Source organism: Miscanthus floridulus, chromosome 2 (genome assembly GCF_019320115.1).
Source record: "Miscanthus floridulus cultivar M001 chromosome 2, ASM1932011v1, whole genome shotgun sequence".
In the NCBI taxonomy this organism is placed as follows: domain Eukaryota; kingdom Viridiplantae; phylum Streptophyta; class Magnoliopsida; order Poales; family Poaceae; genus Miscanthus; species Miscanthus floridulus.
Genome location: NC_089581.1, coordinates 13,715,849 through 13,738,291, shown reverse-complemented (window position 1 = coordinate 13,738,291; position 22,443 = coordinate 13,715,849). Strand labels below are relative to the sequence as shown.

Below are 22,443 nucleotides of genomic sequence, written 5' to 3'. Positions count from 1 at the left end.
GTGTGCTACTTGAAATAATAGCTTTTTGTAATCAGTATTGATAATTGCTTACCACGAGGGCCTCGTGGTGAATCAGTAATCCCGAGGACTGGTTATCTGCACACGAATCCAACCTCAGCCACGCGGTGTGGTACTAAACAAATCAAGTTTGGAGCTCAAAAAAACAAATCAAGTTTGGACACCACCCACGTCCACGTGGCCAACAGCGTAAGGACTGCCCCCACCGTTTATTGTTGGCCCAATGGCCAAGTTTTCGATAGTCCAATCCAACCCATTTTATTTTGATTATCGGCCATCAAGAATCAAGATTGCCCATCATCAGCAGAAACAAAGGTTACATACAACATCAGCGAATTAGGCTACAGAGGTGACTGGTAGTATATATCACAATTCACAATCTTCCGGGGCAGCAGTTGTGTGGCACCAGTCGCCTCTATTTCACAAAACGTGATTACTGTTGACTCAAAACTAGCATGACCACAATAGTGTTGGGAAAATTTTCTGCGTCCACCAGTTCACGTGTTCCATCCTTTGTTCTTTCACTTCAGTCCAGACCGCAATGAAATGCAGATCACTCGCGAAGGAGATCGACGAACCTATTGAAATTTTCATGCGAGGAGCCGCCCTCACCGACGCACCTGTAAGCAGCATCCTTCAGCAGCCGTGCCCTCTCCGCGATCCCCTCGTCACCAGCTACTTGATCCACCTTTCTGCTCACCTCCCCCTTGGACACGACGCCATCTTCACCGGGCGACCCTGCCAAGCCGGTCCTCCAGATGTCGCAGATGTAGCTCCGGTTCGCGAACTGGTCGACAAAGTATGGCCAGCACAGGAAGGGCACGCCGTTCCTCACCCCTTCCATCGTCCAGTTCCACCCGCAGTGCGACACGAAGCATGCCACCGCACGGTGCGCCAGGACCTTCTGCTGGGGGCACCAGCTGACCACCACGCCCCTGCCGGCGACGCGGCCCTGGAACTCGTCGAACCACGCCTTGCTCAGGCCGCCGCCGGTCTCACCACCCAGAGGAACGGCCTGCCGGTGAGCTCCAGCCCCAGCGCAAGCTCCTCGAACTGCCGCGGGTTGAAGATGGCGAAGCTGCCGAACGCGACGTACACTACCGAGCCGTCGGGCTGCGCGTCCAGCCACCGCAGGCACCCCGTGTCCTCGGGCAGCAGCTGCCCCACGGGCTTCAGCAGCTCCGCGTCGGCGAACATCGGACCGGTGGGCACGATGCTGGGGAACAACTCGAACGCCGCGGCCTCGGCGTCGCGGAACGAGTTGCACACGATGATCTCGGCGTGGCTGCGGGCCTGCCTGGGTGTTCCGGGTCACCAGCTGGTAGGCGACTTCCTGTCCTGCCACGTCGCCGTCGATGCTCCACGGCATCTGCGATGGGCAGAGCGGCGGCATCCCCGGGGCGAGCTCGAACAAACCGTGCCGCTTTGGGAAGCCTGCGTTTGTAACACGGATGGATGTGGAGTGAGAATTTTTCGCTCCGGTGTGCCAAGTAAACGCAGCGAGATTACAGCAACCATACATACCCTTATCGTCGAAGTAGCCCTCCTCTATGAGCTGAGGGACCTTGAACAGCGTTCCCAGGCACGCCACGGAGGCGGGAAAGACGGCGGCCACACGGACGCCAAGCTTGCAGGCAGCCTCGAAGCACATCCCCATGTTCACGTCCCCAACGAGCCACTTGACCTTCGTCTCCCTGATGTCCACGTAGCCCGGCACGCACCGTGACAGCCCGTCCATGAACTTGCTGAGGTCCCTGTGTTAGATTGATCTCTATTCTTAACTAGACCCAACAACCTATTTGGGCATTTGATTCGCGCTCTAATCGGGGGCGCCCAGCCCATCATGGCTGGAGGGCCCCTGTCACACTGCGCTATAAAAAGAGGTGGGGGTCGATGGCTCTTATCACGAGGTTGACCTAAGCTGAGCTCTCCACCGACATCTAAACCCTAATCCGATCAGAGAGGGACACAGCCAGTGACGGGAAGCCACCAGCCGCGTCGCCTCTGGACTGCGTCACCGGACTTCACTGCCTTCACCGCCGGTCGCCACTGCCCATCACCGACGTCCTCTTCCCTGACCATCGCTGCCTTAGCGCAGATCGACTCCATGGCGGACGCGAGTGGATCTTCCACTGCGGTGCCAGGTTTGACACGTCCATCTTCTACTCCACCCCTCTATGTCTCTCGTTGCAATAGTAGATGTACTAGGGCTCGTGATTCTATTTAACCGCAAGTAACTCCTCGGATTTATCCCTAGTACGATCTACAGTTCTAACAATGGTACCAGAGCCATCAGTTTCTAGGGTTTTAGATTTAGAACGGGTAAACCGATTAGAAAAGAAAAAAGAAGGTTAGATCCAGTGCGGCTCTAACAAGAACAGAGGGTTCGGATGAACCCTAACCCTAATTGGGTGAAAGAAAGAAAAAGGAGGGCTCGGTTTCACATCTAAACCGAACCCTAAAACCCGCAATCAATTCGGGAAAAAGAACAACAGTGAAACCCTAACCCTAACCCTAACCCTAATCCCCAAATTGGATGAAATCCGAGAAAAAAAAATTCAAAAGCAGATGAAGGAAAGGATATGGGGATGTTGGGGGAAAGGGAGACCTACCTCGCCGCTGCACAGCGCTGCTACCTCGTCAGCGCGCGGGGAGAAGAAGGCCGAGCCGGGGGCGTTGCTCGTCAGGCTCCGGCCAAAGAGGCGCCACGGCTAGGCCGCTCGACGGCGGCGCGCTCACCCGCTGGAGAGGGGGCCGACGACGGCGCCATGGCTGCTCGCTCCACCGTCGTCGCTCTCGGTTGCTCGCTCGGTGCTGCTGTGATGAGGAAGAAGAGAAAGCGGCGAAGAGAGAGAGAGAGAGAGCAAAGAAGCGAATGAGCTAGGGTTACGGGTCGAACGACAACGGTCGCAGTTTTTGCTAGCGCGATATCACCGCTCGGCCGTCGGATCGGCGCAGACGACTCAGATCGAGCGGACCGCCGGTTGGCCCAGGTGGGCGCACGCGACAGCGTGACTTTACCGGCCCAGGCCCAGGTTGCGGCCTGGGTGAGGGCAGCGCGCGGGCAAAGGAGGTGGGCCGGTCTGTTTTGCCGGCTGGGCCAAAGCAATAATGTTGAAATGAATGTGTTTTTCTTTTTCTTTTTTCAGTAAATGTTTATTTCCTGGAAATTGATAAATGGCTTAAAGAAAATAGAAAAGAGAATTTTCCTGTAAGTAAAATTCACTAAATTGAGATTATTTTTCCGCTGCGTATTTAAAGATGTTATTTTATTATTAAATTCGAACCAACGGGAGAATTTAATTTTAAAAAATGGATATGTTTTAATTGATTATAATATTGTTATTATTCTGACCAACGTTGATTAATGGCAATATTATGATGTTTTGTCTTGCATTAATTCTTTTTTTGCCCAACGGTGATGTAGAATTAATGTAGAGAATAATTATATATTTTAATTTTGACCAACGTTGGAACTAAGGCATGCAATTGTTACTGTTATTATTTATGTTCTCACTCTATTTGAATTATGGTTTCAGGCGGATATAACTTGATGGGTTGTATCAAAGAGATCCCCACTCTCAAAGGTGATAACTACACGGAGTGGAAGAAAAAGATAGACATGGCTTTTATCTTGGCTGAGGTGGACTAGGTAGTCACCACATCGTGTCCCACAGAGCCTGTGACACCGGTGAGGGAGACAAACGAGGCTGATGCCGCTTGGACAACAAAAGAGAGAGAGATTTTGCATCTCAAAGAATGTCCTATGACCTTGAGCATAGGAAGTGTGTCACTGCCAACAAGAAATGTTTGGCTGTGATAAAGAACACGATTGAGCCTACAATTGTGGGCTCAATCTAAGAGTGTGACACCGTCACTGAGTACCTTGAAAGAATAAAGAGTTAGTTTACTGGCTCTTCAAAGACATATGCTACCCAGCTGATAAAGTAGCTGGTGACAGAGAGGTACTCAAGTAATTGTGGCATAAGAGAGCACATATTAAGGATGGGCAATTTGGCATCCAAGCTAAAACCAATGGATCTGGCTCTTAAGGATGAGTTCCTTATCCATTAGATTTTTGCTTCCTTGCCAAAAGAGTTTGACATTTTTGTTGTCAACTACAACATACAACCCAAAAAATAGGACATGGAGAGGCTCATGGCTATGTGTGTGCAAAAGGAGAAGAGAATAAAAGCTACCAATGGTGGCTCTATCAATTATTTGAAGGATAACAAGAAAAAGAATACTAATCCTAACTTCTTCTCAAAGTTAAAGGAAAATGGTCCCATGCTGCATCAGTCTTAGCAGAACAAGTTCATATTAGAGAAAGACCAGTGTCTCTATTATAAAAAGACAGGACATTATAGAAAAGATTATCCTGATTACTTAAAGATGATCATGACAAAGAAATGTGAGAATATTATTACGTTCATAAATAAATCCCTATATGTACAGTATTCGAAATCTACTTGGTGGATTGACTCAGGTGCAACTGTTCATGTTGCTAATTCTTTACAGGGATTCCGTTCGACGAGGACTACGCAAAGAAGTGAAAGACACGTTAAAGTTACAAATGAAGTCCGAGCAGAAGTTGAAGCCGTTGGCGATCTTTCTCTAGAGCTTGCTGATGGTTTTAAACTTATACTTAGAGATGTTCTTTATGTTCCCTCGTTATAGAGGAACTTGATTAGTGCTTCATGTTTAGACAATGATGGATATGATTGTCATTTTGGAAATGGCAAATGTAAGATAACATTTAATAATACATGTGTTGGTCTTGCTATCTTATAAAATGAGCTTTATTTGTCATCACTACGTGATGATGTAAATGTTGTATGCGATAATGAGAACGTTGCGTGCCACAATGTGAATGTATCCTCGTCTGCGGATGTAAACAGAAAACGAAAGAGAGCTCACGATGCATTGTCAAAATTATGGCAGTGTCGTTTAGGCCATATTTTGAGGGGGAGAATAGAAAGACTAGTTAAGAATGATATTCTTCCTCCATTAGAGCTCTCAGATTTAGAACAATGCAGAGATTGTATTAAAGGAAAGTATGTAAAGAAAATTAAGAAAGATGTCAAACGAAGCGCATGAATTCTATAGATTATTCACACAGACATCCATGGTCCATTTCCTGTAAAGAGTGTGGATGGTTATGATTCATTCATAACATTCACAGATGATTACTCCCGTTATGGCGATATCTATCCAATTAAAAAAAGAATAGAAGTATTGGATAAATTTAAGAAATTTAAGTCAGAAGTTGAAAACTAACACAATTTAAAGATTAAGATAGTCAGGTCCGACCGTGGGGGAGTACTACGGTCGGCATACCCCATATGGCCAAGTTTCTGGACCTTTTACAAGGTTCTTACAGGAGAATGGCATAATAGCCTAGTATTCTACACTGGGCGAACCTCAGCAGAATGGAGTAGCTGAAAGGCACAATCATACCCTGATGGATATGGTGTGCAGTGTGATAAGTTACTCCACCTTACCGATGAGCCTATGGATGGAGGCGTTAAAAACCTCCATTCATATTCTCAATACAGTACTAAGTAAGTCGGTGCCCAAAACACTGTATGAGTTGTGGACAGGAAGAGTACCCTCACTAAACCACTTACATGTGTGGGGGAGTCCTGCTGAGGCTAAAGTATTTAACACAAACATTGGGAAGCCAGATCCTAAAACAGTAAGTTGCCATTTCATTGGCTACCCAAAAAAGTCAAAAGATTTTTGTTTCTACTGTCCAGATAGACATACAAAGTTTATGAAAATGAGACACGCTGTCTTCCTAGAGGATAAAATGATGAGGGGGAGCATGGTAGCTCAAGAAATTGACCTTGAAGAGAAGTAGGTGTATGCGCCCACTTCGATGATTCATGAGCTATTTTTCTCACTACCTGTTGTCGCTGCACCGACAGTACAAGATATTATGGTGTCAACACCTGTTGTTATTCCGCTTGTGGCAATAATGAATGATGATGAGGAGCCTGTTCTTTAGGATCCTATAGAATCAATTGCCACACATGAGGGGGAGCAACAAAAGCCTCAAACAGAAGATGTGCCAAATGTGGAGGCCCCTAGAAGATCTCAAAGAGTTAGAAAATCAGCTATTCCTATTGATTATGAAGTGTACAACACTGAGGAATTTCAAATAGAGGATGATCCCACCTCATTTGAAGAAGTCGTGAGAAGTGATCATTCATCAAAGTGGCTTGAGGCCATGGAAGATAAAACGAAATCTATGAATGCCAATAAAGTTTGAGATTTGAAGATAATTCCTAAATGAGCCAAAACAATAGACTGTAAATGGGTCTATAAAACAAAACTTGACTCACAAGGGAATATAGAGAGATATAAAGCACGACTTGTGGCAAAAGGCTTTACGCAAAGAGAAGGGATTGATTACAATGAGACATTTTTTCAGTCTCATGTAAGGATTTCTTCAGATTCATAATGGCATTAGTGGCACATTACAATTTAGAATTACATCAAATAAATGTAAAGACGATATTTCTCAACAGGGACTTAGAGGAAAGTGTTTATATGGCACAACCAAAAGGTTTTGTCATGGAAAGAAAAGAACGAATGAGATGCCGCCTAAAGAAATTCATTTATGGATTAAAACAAGCTTCAAGACAGTGGTACTTGAAGTTTGATCAGACAATAAGGAATTTTGGGTTTAAAGATAATGTAGAGGACAATTGTGTCTATACAAAGTTTAAGAATGTGAAGTTTATCTTCCTTGTCCTGTATGTGGATGATATCTTACTTGCTAGTAGTGATGTCAGTGTACTACTGGAGACAAAGAAGTTTTTGTCCTCAAAATTTGATATGAAAAATCTTGGTGAAGCTTCGTTCGTTCTAGGGATCGAGATTCACCGAGATAGAAGTAAATGGGTATTAGGACTGTCACAAAAGACATACATAGAAAAGATCTTAAAAAAATTTAATATGCACAAATGTAGTCCCTCACCTGCTCCTATAATCAAGGGCGATAGATATGAGAATTTTAAATGCCCCAGGAACCAATATGAGATCGATCAAATAAAAGCGGTTCCATATGCTTCAGCTGTCGGAATCTTGCAATATGCTCAAGTTTGTACGCGCCCTGACTTGGCATTTGTTACCGGGTTACTTGGCAAATTCCAGAGCAATCCTGGAACAGAACACTGAAAATTGGTAAAGAAAGTCTTGCGTTATTTACAAGGAATGAAAGGCCTCATGACAATGTATAGAAGATCTGATTCACTCCATATAGTGGGATATTCAGATTCTGATTATACGGGAGATGATAGAAAATCAACGTCTGGATATGCATTCACTCTCACAGGGGGAGCTATTTCATGAAAAAGCTCAAAGCAAACCGTCACTACATCGTCCACAATGTATGTCGAGTTTGTAGCGTGTTATGAGGCAACGAGGCAGGTGAACTGGCTAAAGAAGTTCATACCTGGTTTGAAGGTGGTTGACGACATCTATAGACCACTTAAGTTATACTGCAATAATAATCTGGTAGTACAGTATGCTCACAATAATAAGTCAAGTGGTGCTGCCAAACACATTAACATAAAGTATTATGTTGTGAAAGATAAAGTCCGGGATCAAGTCATAAGTCTTGAGCATATAAGTATAGTAAAGATGCTCACGGATCCACTTACAAAAGGTTTACCATCCAACGTGTTCAGAGAACATGTAGCCGGCATGAGTTTAAGGGAAAGCCTATAATTTCTGGACAAAAGAAGACCCAAAGATAAATATCTATTTCAGAACAGAGTAGTGTGTTGTAGCTGTTAAATCTATCGGCAATGGACCGTGACGATGAGACATGCTCTATGCGCTAATCTGTAATGGAATGAACAAAAGTAAATGATATGAAAGTGAAAGATGAAAAGAGATCAAGGAAGAGATCGTTAGATTGATCTCTAATCCTAACTAGACCCAACGACCCAATTAGGCCTTTGATTCGCGTCCTGATCTAGGGCGCCCAGCCCACCATGGTTGGAGGGCTCCTGTCACACTGTGCTATAAAAAGAGGTGGGAGCCGGCGGCTTTTATCACGAGGTTGACCTGAGCCGAGCTCCCCACCGACATCTAAACCCTAATCCGATCAGAGAGGGGCACAGCCAGTAACGGGAAGCCACCAGCATCACCGGACTTCACTGCCTTCACCGTCGGTCACCACTGCCCATCACCGACGTCCTCTTCCCCGACCATCGCTATCCTAGCGCAGATCGACTCTATGGCGGACGTGAGTGGATCTTCCACTGCGGTGTCAGGTTTGACACATCCATTTTCTACTCCACCCTTCTATGTCTCTCATTGCAAGCAGTGGCGAATCTAGGATTTTAGGTTAGGGTATGCCTCTCAAAAAAAATTTCATACATAATTCGGTAAATGCATTTACCAATTCGGTATTAAGGCTTATAATCATGAATTAAGTGGACAGTGTATCTGCTAAATATTGTATAAATAGTTTCAAAAGCCATACCGATAACTAAAATATATGCATAATAGAGTACCAGAGACTTACAATGTTATTTTGCCGACATTTTTATTCGACGCTTTCGAAGGGACATAAATGTCTCAATTATATCATCTTCATCAACTTAAAAAAATTTCTCGCTCAATGAAAGTGACTAGACAATCATCCAAAAGACTATCTCCCATCTTATTTCGTAGCTTTGTTTTCACTAAAACCATCACAGAAAATACCCTTTCAACACTTGCCGTTGCCACGGGTAGAAGCAATACAAATTTGAGAAGCTGATAAACCATATCATACACTTTATGCCTCTTTGTTTGAACAAGCTTAACTGAGAGATCAACAATATTTTCTAGACCTTTGAATCTATCATCCTGCCTGATGTCATCAATATAATTATCTAGCTGCAATTCAAGTCTGAGCAAATTATTATTTGAGAAGTCTTTTGGGTAGAATTCAGCTAATCTACGTAGCTTCCGTGCATCAAAAGACTCAAATGAGTTAGAAGGATTGAAGGCTGCCATACAAGACAACAACTCCATATTAATCTCATCAAACCGATTATCAAGTTCTTGACTTATTTGATCAATGACACCAATATATACCTCTCTTCTGAAGTGGTCATCATTGGTTTGCTTTCGAGCACGAGCTTTCCTTACTGATTTTCCATAAGGAACATAATTACCATCCATAGCAGGAACATCAACACCATGTTTATCACAAAATGAGGTGACCCTCTCAAGAAAATTATGCCAACCATCAGACCTCAATTCTTGCATTCTTTTCTTTGCCACATTAACAAGTGATATTGCATTAAGAATATCTTGCTCTCTTCTTTGCAAACACTCAGATAACTCATTTGTGTATCCAAGAATAATATACATTAAGTGTGCAAAGAAAACAAACTCAAAGGTCTCAAACGCTCCGGTCACAAAATGTATTTTGGTCCAATCATCCTTATATGTCGGATCATCCCCAAGATCAACCAGTACATCATGGATTGATTCATACATAGTAATGATGCTGCATATAGTTTTGTAATGAGATCCCCATCGAGTATCCCCAGGCCTAGGCAAACCCATCTCTTGATGTAATCCAGTTCCAGATTCAATTTCACCACAGTCAAGTGCTTTCTTGACATTCTCAAGCCTAGCATTTCTAAGCATGTCATGACGCTTACAAGAAACTCCAACAATATTCAACAAGATAGATACTTGATCAAAAAAAGAGCCGCAATCAGTATTTCTCTTAGCAACAGCAACAAGAACCAATTGCAGTTGATGAGCAAAACAATGAATATAATAAGCAGAAGGTGATTCTTGCATGATCAATGTTTTCAACCCTTTAATATCTCCTTTCATGTTGCTAGCCCTATCATATCCTTGACCACGGATTTGAGTCAAACTCAAGCCATGACTAACAAGTAAAGCTTCAATTGCAGCCTTCAGTGATAAAGAGGTAGTATCATCTACATGAACAACTCCAATAAAATGCTCACATGGCCTTCCCAATTTGTCAACATAACACAAGCAAAGAGCTAGTTGTTCTTTATGTGATATATCACTAGACTCATCAGCTAAAATTGCAAAGGGCTTATCACCAAGTTCTTCAATTATTTTCTTTCTAGTTTCTAGGGCACAACAGTGAATAATTTACTTTTGTATGTCTGGACTAGTTAAGGTACAGTTACCTAGAGCATTGTCCAAAACATATTTGTTCACTTCTTCACTATTTCTGGCAAGAAATTTCAAAAGTTCAATAAAGTTCCCTCTGTTGCTAGATTCTTTACTTTCATCATGTCTACGAAATGCCAACCCTTGATGCAAAAGAAACTTGATACACCTAAGTGAATAAGTCAACCTTTTCTTATAAAGTCGAAGATCCTCATCACTCCACTTCTGAATATTATAATCAATTGCTACCTTGGGATTTATAAAGCCAATGTATCTCTCTTGAGCTGCAATATATGCCTTAGAACCCAAATGTTTAAGAAGTGCATTCTCTCCTATATTCCAATTATTCCATCCATCAACAGTAAATGCCTCTGACCCAGCGCCCTTCTTGAACAAGTAGCATATAAAGCAAAATATAGCATCCTTCTTAATACTATACTCAAGCCATTCATGATTGTACATCCAACAATAATTGAATTGATGATCTTTTCCTGAAATCTTTGTTTTCGGAAAATCATGTGCAAAAGATTTGACTGGACCTTTAGTAATATATGCTCTTCGAATTGCATCTTGATCATTAACAGGATAACTAAGAATGGGACGTCTTTCACCTGGATCATGTGGAAGGCGATTGATGTCATAAACTGGTGGCACTGAAGACGGCTGTGGTGGCGGCGGTGGCGGTGGTAGCACAGGATTTTGAGTTTACTCAACTACTCTCTCATGACTCTGCTCTTCCACCACAGCTACAACCGGATTAGAAGAGCGATTACAAGTGGCAACAGCCGCCTCTTTTTTTCTCTTTTCTTCATGCTTCTGAAAAATAGATGCAATATTCCCGGTTCTCTTCATAACTGCATAAAATTAACAAAGAAAATAGAGCTAAATATTTAAATAAATTATACTTGCACGATTGAATTCACATATATGATTATGGATCACTTACATGATATGTTTACTGAACAATAGATCAGAATATCCACTCAGATGTTGGAAAAAATCCCCCACCTTGCTACGTGAAAGATTATTATATAATTTTAGCGCTAAAAAATTAGCAATTGATGTATAAATAAAATTTTAAAAATCCGAAGAACACGAATCTCACCTGAAGCCTAAACCAAACCAGACGAGATCACGAGAACAGTTCTGATCTGATCTGATCCGTATTGGCGTATTGCGTATACGTACTGCCGTAGGGCATAGGGCCGTAGGGCGTGGGCGTCGGATGTCGGCGATCGGCGACTCAGGCGTCCGCGACAGCGATCGGCATCTCGGTGGCGTGAGTGCGTCTGCGAGACACCGTGACGGCGTAGCCGCGTATAGGCACGAGTAGGGCGAACGACGGAATAGTTGAAGTCGAACAGATGCGCCGTGCACTGCGGTATTGGCTCCGTAATCCCGTCAAAGTGGTCGTCTGGGCGTCTAGCTGCATGGGCCGCGTGGGCCTGAGCGTGACGCTCGCAGAGCCACGCCGCGGCCTGCCTGTCGCTTGCCCCTGACACTCGCATCACGGATGAGTTTTTTTCTTTCTTTTTATTAAATATACATATATGTATTTGCTGTTGCATCGGGAAAACAGGGTATGTTGGGGCATAGCCGGCATACTCTGTAGCTCCGACACTGATTGCAAGGACTCGTGATTCTATTTAACCGTAAGTAACCTCTCGGATCTTTCCTAGTACCATCTACAGTCTAAGACCCTGCGGTCGTCGCCGTCGGCCAGCCCATCTGGGACGGACACCAGTCGGATCCCGTCCAGTTGCGCGCTGCCACCAGCCGGCGACCGCAGGGCGTCGAGCACGAGGGCGAGCCGGTGCTGACGAAGGTAACCTGGAAGCCGCGGTCGACGAGGCGGTGCGATAGCTCCATGAGCGGCGTGACGTGGCCCTGCGCCGGCAACGGCAGGACCATGACGTGAGGCGCCGCAGTGGCCGTGCCCGTGGCCATCGGTTGCTAGCTCGCTCGCCCTCTCCGTAACCTCCCTCCGCGGCAAGAAGGCAGCTGGTTGACTGGCTGTGCGGCGGTGCAGGTACGCCGGTCGGCCGAGATGTGCTTTTCTTTGCAGTGCAGCGTGAGTGCGTGACAACACGACAGGCAGAGTTATTGTCTGGCCATATCTACCGTAAACCTTATTTTCGTAGACCATCTACAATCTACAATAATAAACCTTATTTTCGTAAACTAAAGCTGAACCCTCGCGAGACCACGTCTCCCGTTACTGTTGCACGCACTGTGCGCTCTTTTCTTGCTCTTTCCTGACCACGCGCTCCTGCAATCCATCAGCTGTCTTCCCTATCCTTCTGCCACCTCCACCACAGAGCCCTCCTCCAGCCCAAATGCCGTATCCATAAAAAAAAAGCGTCCAGGGACATCATAGAGTGGAAGCATCTGGGTGCCGACGACCACCGATTTACGTCACGTTCATTTGGCTTATAAACGATACTTTTTTTTAAGCTAATCAATAATATTTTTTTCTCACAATAAATCAGTTAACAGTACTCTCAGTTATGTCTTATCCGCCAAACAAACAGTGCATTAGCCCATTGAGTGGTAGTTCCAGGTATTTTCCCCTCTTCATTTGGTGTTTGCCTGTGCCTCAATCTGTACATTAGCAGAGTGCCGTTCATGGGTGCCAGGTTTTTTTTTTGGATCCTTGGTTGCTTTACTGGATCATTGGTTGTTGTTGCAATTTTAGTTGACGACGGTCAATCATATTATGGACTGACGCAAAAAACAGTTCTGATGATTCAAGTCAAGGTTAGTTGCCACTTCCCGGTTAATAGAACATGCTTGCTCAGGGGTTTGTAGGATTGTTATTTGTGCAGCAAAATAAAGTGATGCGTTTTATTGCTCTTGCCTCCGGCTGCACCCCAGCAATGAGCACCATGATTGCTTTTTTCTTACCTTGTTTAGTTGGGCGAAATTTGAAAATTTGACTACTGTAGCACTTTCGTTTTTATTTGGCAATTAGTATTCAATCATGGACTAATAAGGCTCAAAACGTTCGTCTCGCGATTTCCAACCAAACTGTGCAATTAGTTTTTTTCGTCTATATTTAATGCTCCATGCGCAAGATTCGATGTGATGGCTACTGTAGCACTTTTTGAAAAAACTTTTTGGAACTAAACAAGACCGTTTTTTGCCAATATTGTTTTAGTTTCACCATTTCTTATTAACTGCCCCATCATTTGTACAGTTTGCATGCCCTTATGTACCATTGATACTACCTTCAGATAACAGATGAAACCTTTTTTAGGCAATTTCCACAAATTTTGATCATGATGTGTTGGAGAATTTTTTTATTTTAATATTTTTTGTAAACTAATTATAAATCTAACACTGTTTGTTTTTTATTTCTAAATCTAACACTTTTGGCTGCGCCTATTGCCATGGCGCGGCGAAATATCTGTGCCGCGCCATGCATGGTGGCGCGGCGAGAGAGCTGACGTGGCGACGACCGAGGCGCTGACTGGTGACGTGGTAAGGTCTACCGCGTCACCGATCTTGGCGCGGCGCCACCGCGCCATTCATCACGGCGCGACAGAGAAGAACAGAGAGCGGGCGCTGGGATCAATGCGACGTGATGGGCTAGCACATCGTCTACTCATGGAAATGATTTTGCTTTGGGAAATGATCTTTTTCTTGCAACGGAGGACACGAGCTAGATGGAAGTGGCAGATCAGATGACGCGGCTTTCCCTCGATGGCTTTCATTACTGCTGTTACCTTTGGAGCCCACGGCATGCAGTAGCCGTATAGTGAGCTGTGCAGTGAGCCAGTGCAAGTCATCAACTTCAGTCGCTATGCTACCTGTTCTTTTTCTTAGTGCAATCACAATACTGCTTTCTGGTAACTGATTGGTTGGATGCTGTCGCATTGTTTAGTTCCACCCTAAATTTTAAAAAGTGCTACAGTACCTATCACATCAAATGTTTGTGGTCCATGCATGGAGCATTAAATGTAGATGAAAAAAAGCTAATTGCACAGTTTGGTGGGAAATTATGAGACGAACGTTTTGAGCCTAATTAGTCCATAATTAAACACTAATTGTCAAATAAAAATAAAAGTGCTACAGTAGCCCTAAATTCACTTTCTAGGACTAAACACGCGCTATGTTTTCTTCTGTATTTCGCGTATGCTGTGCAGCAACAAAAAAGGCAGGTCGCGGACTAGTATCATGCATGCATGAATTATGATTTGAGGATTTGCTAGCTGGACTAGGACCAGAAGAAAGTACGCAATCTACCGCTATAGCCTTGCGCACGGCAGGAGAAGATAAACTTTTTTTTTTTTTTGCCCCGTTCATTTTACTTTATATTCAGCTTATTTTTTCAGCTGAAATAGTAATTTTCTCTCACAACAATTTAGCTAGAACATCGTTTTTCAACCAGTTTAAGCTAAGATTTAGCAAGCCGAACGGGCTTTGGCCTCTTTCACGGTGTATAAAAGGTAGCACAAATCTATTATACTTCGTTGCTTTCTCCTGAGAAATAGATAGATATTGTGGCCTTGTTTAGATTGAAGAAAATTTCAATCCGATGAATAGTAGCACTTTCGTCTTATTTGGTAAATATTGTCCAATCGTGGACCAACTAAGCTCAAAAGATTCATCTCGTGATTTCCAACTAAACTGTGCAATTAGTTATTTTTTTTACCTACATTTAATGCTCCATACAAGCGTCCAAAAATTGATGTGATGGAGAAATAGTGAAAAAACTTGGAACTTTGAAGGGAACTAAACAAGACCTGTACCAATGTTCCTGCCTAGTGCCTACCACTACATATCTCTGAATGTAAAAGTTAGGCCTCGTTTAGATCGAAAGTTTTTTCAACCTGATGAATAGTACCACTTTCGTTTTATTTGGTAAATATTGTCCAATCGTGGACCAACTAGGCTCAAAAGATTCATCTCGTGATTTTCAACTAAACTGTGTAATTAGTTATTTTTTTTACCTATATTTAATACTCCATGCAAACGTCTAAAAATTGATGTGATGGAGAGTGAAAAAACTTAGAATTTTGATGGAAACTAAACAAGGCCTTAGGGAACAATCGGAACATAAACTGGCTTGCATGCTACTATCTTGGCCCAGTTTAGTTGTCGAAAATTTTGGCAAAACGATATTGTAGTATTTTTGTTGTTATTTGATAATTAGTATCCAATCATAGTCTAATTAGGCTTAAAAGATTCGTCTCGTAGATTTCGTCTAAACTGTGTAATTAGTTTTATTTTTTATTTATATTTAATGCTTCATGCATACGTTTAAAGATTCGATGCGACAAAGAATCTTGAAAAAATTAACGTTTTAGAGGGGAACTAAATAGACCTTGCTCCACTTGGGTTCAAACCTGTACTTCAAGGCTGACAGACATTAACTCTGTGCAAAGTGTCGGTGGCCAAAATGGCTACCGTGCGACGTTTACTCCTGGGGGGTGTTTAGTTCACCCCAACTCCCAACTTTGGCACTATGCAAAAAGAAGATTCCCCGTCACATCAAACTTGTGGTACATGCATAGAGTACTAAATATAGATGAAATCAAAAACTAATTGCACAGTTTGGTTGTACTTTGCGAGACGAACGTTTTAAGCCTAATTAGTCAACGATTGGACAATTATTACCAAATACAAACGAAATGGTACATTGCGCAACAGTGCGCTACAGGAACCCGGCGCGCGCCAACTCTGGCCAACTAAACAAGGGCCTGATCGACATCGTCTGGCATCAAATGGTGGGGGTGGAGAGTCCATGATAGGTTGGTGAGACAGATCTGGAGCGATTCAATGCAGATTTCAGCAGGCGTGCCTCGCGTCGGTCCTTGCGTTTATGTGGCTGGATTAGATTCAGATTTCAGCAGCAGCAGCAGCCCAGCAGGATCCGATGGATGGCGTGCCTACTGCCTGCCGCCTACCAGGCTGCACTGCACAGTGCAGTCAGACAAGGAGGTGGGTCTGGGATGCATGCATCATCAGTGCGCCCAAGGCCCCAGAACCCCCCCCGCCTATGCTTCCTCTGGTCCTCTTGCTCGGTCGCCGCACCATCTCTTTCTCTTCTAGCTCGTCATCGAGGCGGCCGAGTAGTGCATCCACTGTTGCATCGGGTATCCTAAGCGGCCATGATGCAGGTCTACTGTCTCTACATGCCGTGGGCTCCTAAAGGTAACAGCAGTAATGAAAGTCATCAAGGGAAAGCGGCGTCATCTGATCTGCAACTGCCATCTGGCTCATGTCCTCCGCTGCAAGAAAAAGATCATTTCCCAAAGCGAAATCATTTCCACGAGTAGGCAATGTGCTAGCCCATCACGTCGCATTGATCCCAGCGGCCGCTCTCTGTTCTTCTCTGCCCCATCGTGATGGATGGCGCGGATCGGTGGCGTGGCAGACCCTGCCACGTCACCGGTCAGCGTCCCGGTCATCGCCACATCAGCTCTCTCGCCGCGCCACCATGCATGGCGCGGCATGCCATGGCAATAGGCGCGGCCAAAAATATTAGATTTAGAAATAAAAAACAAACAATATTAGATTTAGAATTAGTTTAAAAAAATGTTAAAATTAAAAAAAATCGTGTTGGAAGAGTTAGGATTATTCTTGCAAATTCTGATTTCTCAATTTCCAGTTAGCCTTAATGTTGAGTCTGTTTACGCCTATAACTCTTGCTGCCTTATACATTAGTGCAGAGCCTCCCATGCATGTTCCGCCATATCAATAGAAATGCTATACAAGTCTACAACCAAATCTTTGAAGAGAGAATTCCTGGGTTGCCATCAAAATCTATACCAATCCTTTCGTTGCCATCGAAAATTATGAGTTCCCTTCGTTGCCATCTATTTCTAATTTTTAATTCTCTCACTGCCATTCTTGCTTGATGCCCTTAGTCTTGACGCGAAAAGACGATTATGCCCATCCTTTTTCTCTGATAACCAATCGTGTCGGCGCCCCATGCAATCGCCATCCTCATCGCGGCCCTGCTCGCCGTCGGTCCCACGCACCTGTCCTCGCAGCCGGCCCAGCGCGACATCCTCGCCGGTTCCACGGTTCGCCGCGGCCCCCGCGCCGTCCTCGCTGCTCCTTGCCGCCTGCTCCGCGCGCCGTCCTCGCTTCTCCCTGACGCCGGGCCCTGTTAGCGCTAATCGTGACTTGAATTAGTTTGAGTCCTTAACTTGCATGTAGGCCATGTTTTGTTTGTTGCAGTACGTGTGTGTCACGTACTTCTCGGTCCTGCATGTAGCTGTAACGAGATATGTTCTAGTAGTTTGCATGCATTAGGGAGACGCGGCCGTCAATTGGGTGGACCTGTTCTGTGTTCTCACGGAACGAGTGGGAGTCGTGTACTCGTGTGGTGCATGCGGTGGTGGCCCGTGCATGCATTGGTGACATGGGCTCTCGTGCGTGTGTGAGAACCCGGCCAGTAGTTGTTGCTCGGCATTGTGTCGCTGGGCTTCAAATAGCCATGTACTCGTGCCTCTGTGTTCGTGTTCCACTCCAAATAATCCAATCCCCCGTTTGTGAGAGTTCTTGTTGAGTTCATCGCGTCGAAGAAGCCCTTGCGCCGGCCTGTTCGTCTCTGGCACCTAAGCGCCTGCGCCGACCTGATCGTAGGTCAGTTCCAACAGGCCCGGCACGCGAGCTCTTGCCTGCTTCGATGCACCCATAGAGATAGGAGCTGGGTTAAGGATGCAAGCCTTCTCTTGGATTGGAGACGGAGGCGCAGAACAGAACTCGATCTAGGCTGTGCAGGGGCGTTGTTAGGGTCAAGGTAGGAGGCAGGGGTAAATTTGGCACTTGAAGCTCCATTATGTATGGACAATGGCAATGAAGAAAATAAATGATGTAATTAGATGGCAATGAGAGGAATAATAGATGTATGATGGCAATGAGGGGATCAAAAAATTAGAAACAATGGCAATGAAGAAAACTCATAATTTTCGATGGCAATTAAGGGACCGATATAGATTTTGATGGCAACGAAGGAATTCTCTCTTCTTTGAAAGCAGTCACGAAAGATATAAAGAATGTGAACCGCTTATAGATCACATTTACCGATTACCTTTCCCTGTGTGCTTCCTCTCCTGAATGTTATTTTGTTGTCAATCCTTTTTTTAACGTTTGCAGCTTACTACATGTATTTGTGACATGGTATAGACCATACGGCTCATGAAACGACTTAAATATTCGAGTGTTTTTTTACTGCAATACATAATCTTATCGATCCATCCATGTTTCTGCTTCCGTGCTCCACAACATGGTCAGTGTACACCCAACCAAATATCAGTAAGCTTAGTGTGTAACTAATCTCATCAACATGAGGTTGAGGCATTACAATTATTAATTTTTTAGATAGCTAATCTTCAGAAATACCGTGTTCCATTGGGTGCATGATCAGAGCGTGCTTGCTGAAAAAACAGATCAATCCTATTTTCAGCTTAGAGGTTGGTTGTGACAAGGAAATAATCTGAGCATCGTTAATTTCATGGTTCGATGGCTTGCTAATCAGAATTTCAGCAACCATATCATTATTATTTTTCAGTTGCTATAGAAATTTGGAAAATTCTGTTGCCTTCAAAAGCTACATTGATCTCTTTGGTGTCGTGTATGGTTCCGTAAGCTGTTGCCAAATGTTTCCTACCACAAACTGTCTACCTCTTCCAGTGCCAATATTCAACTCCCTAATTTTTAGCAGCATATCTGGATTTTTATCCTCTGCCACAAAGTTCCTAACAAGCTCTATATCCTTCTCATGATCATTGTTTACCACATTTGCTTAATTATTGTCACTCCCGCCTACACGAAATACATGACATTTTCGACCGCAGGGTTCAACTAGCAGTAACCAAACAACTTGGTATTTGTCGCTTTTCATGATGGATGTCATTCGGTAAGTCAATGATATTTTTTAGTCTTTAATTGGTTACATACTGTATAATCCTTCGTACTTTGATCTATGGCACACCTATAATTTTTTATCCATACATTATTGCTCTTCATAATCCAATATCTATGCGCACATATGCATGCTTGATATGAAATTATAAGAAACGTACATGCACATATGTTTTTTTATTATCATGGTCTTATATGTACCATTGTGGCAGGTAGGTGACGCACATTAGAGTTACGAATATTATTAACTTTTTCTATCAAAGAACAAGAAGTGCAATTTAGACGGGAAGAGAACCTTACTCTAATTACAGTTTAAGTAGTATTCCTATTTACACTACGGTTTCTAACTACTCCCGGAGGATAATTCATGATCAAATGGATTCCATCAAGAGCAATTTCTTCTGCCAAACTAAAATGTTCTAATGGCTAGATGGGGGTGAATAACCTATTAAAATTTTTATTACAACACTTAGCAAACTGGTTAGATAAATATGAGGCGAAGCGAATGTTGCGCTAGCCTACTAAAAATGCAAGCCACCTACCACAATTCTAATGACTATGATTTCTAAGCACACAAAGACTATGTCACTACACTAAGTTAGAGTGCTCACAAAGACTAACTAAAGAGCCACACTAACTACTAGACTCGATACAAGCTTGCTCTCAAAACTAATTACACTAAAGAGCGAAGCAACACTAAAAATGTAAATACAAGAGAGGGGATGTGATGATTATACCGCGGTGTCGAGGATAGAGCTAATCACAATATGATAGAGCCAATCAATCACAGTCAATCAAGAAATCCTTAGAACAAGATGACACAAGATTTTTTTACCGAGGTTCACTTGCTTGTCGGCAAGCTAGTCCTCGTTGTGCCATGTCAATAAGTGTTATATTCTTCCTCTCAACAAGGTCATTTGATCGTGGAGTGCACTTGGCCGAGAATTGATGTCTAATTCCAAATTTATCACATAACTTATCAATTCTAGTGTTATTCAACTCACTACCATTGTCACTTCTAACTCTCTTGATGGTTGTTTCAAACTCATTGTGAATGCCCTTGATAAATGATTTAAATATTACAAACACATCACTCTTATCCACTAGAAAAAATGCCCAAGTATATCTAGTGTAATCATCCACTATCACAAAACCATATTTATTTTTATCGATGCTAGTGTATTGTGTTGGCCCAAACAAATCCATGTGCAACAACTCAAATGCTTTACTAGTGCTCATTATGCTCTTCTTAGGACGGGTGTTTCCAACTTATTTACCGGCTTGACAAGAGTTACAAAGTTTATCATTTTCAAACACAATATCTTTCAAGTCTCTAACCAAGTCATGCTTAATCAATCTATTCAATTATTTCATTCCAACATGACCAAGCCTTGTATACCATAACTAACCCATACTAAACTTAGTGAACAAGCATGTTGACAATTGAGCTTCACTAGCATTGAAATCAACCAAGTATAGATTCTCATATCTAAAGCCTTTGAATATTAAGTTAGAGCCATCTACACTTATGATCTCTACATCATCTACCCTAAATATGCATTTGAATTCAAGATCACACAATTGAGCTATGGATAGCAAATTAAAGTTCAAGCTCTCAACTAGCAACACATTAAAAATGCTCATGTCATTTGATATTACAATTTTATCAAGCCCTTTGACATTGCCTTTGCCATTGTCACCAAATGTGATACTATCATAGCTATTACTATCATTGGTGTTGACTGAGTTGAACATTCTTGCATCACTAGTCATGTGTTGAGTGCATCCACTATCAAGAACCCAATACCTTCCACCGGTCTTATAATTGACCTACAAAAGAAGATTAATTCTTTTTAGGTACCCAAACTTACTTGGGTCCTTGAATGTTAGTCACTAAGCTCTTTGGCACCCAAATGGTTTTCTTCTTTGAGCCCATCCATGGTGCACCAATGAACTTAGCCTTCACACCATTTGTACTCTTGATAAGCACATAGAAAGAATCAAGCTTAATGGAGGATACATTAGCTTGTGACTTCTTGTTTATGCACTTTTGCTCTATATGACCAACTTGCTTGCAACTAGTACAAAACCGACTATTGTTTTTCACAAAACTAGTCTTGTGAGGAGCATAGGCCGCCTTGCCTTTTTTAGAGTATAGCCCAATCCCTTTTTGTAGAGAGAAGCTCTTTGGCTACCCAAGCATATAAGCAAGTGGCCCTCACCACCATAGGCTTTGTCTAAGACGTGAGTGAGCACATTGACCTCCTTCTTGATAGTCTTATTCTCAATTATTAGTGAGGCATCACAAGTGAAACCATCACTGCTAGATGAAGTAGAAGTCGATGTGCTACAAGAAGGACTAGTGGGAGCAAAAAATGATAGGCTTATAGAATGATTCATCAATTATATCACAAGTTAAGCCAACATCACATGTTTCAACATGCTCTTTCACATTTTGCTCATCAAGTAGAGATGAATGAGCTTTCTCAAGCTTCTTGTGAGCCTTGCCAAGCTTCTCATGGGTTTCCTCTAGCCTCTTATGAGATGCATTGAGCTCATCAAAGACTTGCTTAAGGGCTTTTAGTTCCTTACACTAGCTTTTGCATTCCCTTCTTTTAATGTCAAAGTGTTTTTAGCATCATCTAGCATGTCAAGTAATTCATCCTTAGTTGGTTCATTATCATTGTCACTTTCACTTTTATTATCATGTTCCTCATCACATCCATCATCATAAGTTTGTACCTTAGTGGCCTTAGCCATAAAGCAAGATGGAGTGTCGAAGAGAGAAGGTTTCTCTTTGATAGCAATGCTTGCAACAGCCTTCTTTTTGGTGGTCTTGTCATCATAACTATCATCATCATCACTTGAGGAAGCATGACTATCCCAAGTGACCACATATGAACCACCCTTCTTCTTCTTGATGGTAATCTTATATTTCTTCTCTTTATTTTCCTTCTTGTCCTTCTTCTTGCTCTTCTTGTCATTATCATCATTGTCTCTATTGTGGCCCTGTTCACTTCTCTTATAATCTGTCTTTTTTAGCTTGTTTTTTAGCCAAAATAGTGTTTTCTCTCACAACAAACCAGTCGAAACAGTGTTTCTGCTTATTTTTTTAGCAAAGCGAACAGGGTATGGGCATTGAGCAATGAGATGATCATTGCTTCCATACTTGAAGCACCTTCTTGACTCTTCCTTGTTCTTGGATGAATACTTCTTTCTTCTAGTACAGTAGCCATTCTTCATCATAAACTTGCTAAATTTCTTGATAAAGAGAGCCATCTTCTCATCATCCATCTCATCAAAGCTCAAGTCTTCATCTTCACTTGATGATTCTTGCTTTGCCTTGCCATTGGATGATGTGGCCTTGAATGCCACACTCTTCTT

General features: G+C 43.0%; 1 pseudogene; it reads right to left on the bottom strand.

Annotated features, from left to right (window-relative positions):
- Positions 1–389: 389 nt before the first annotated feature.
- Positions 390–12,891, bottom strand: LOC136537981 (UDP-glycosyltransferase 83A1-like; annotated as a pseudogene).
- Between the last annotated feature and the right edge of the window lie 9,552 nt (positions 12,892–22,443).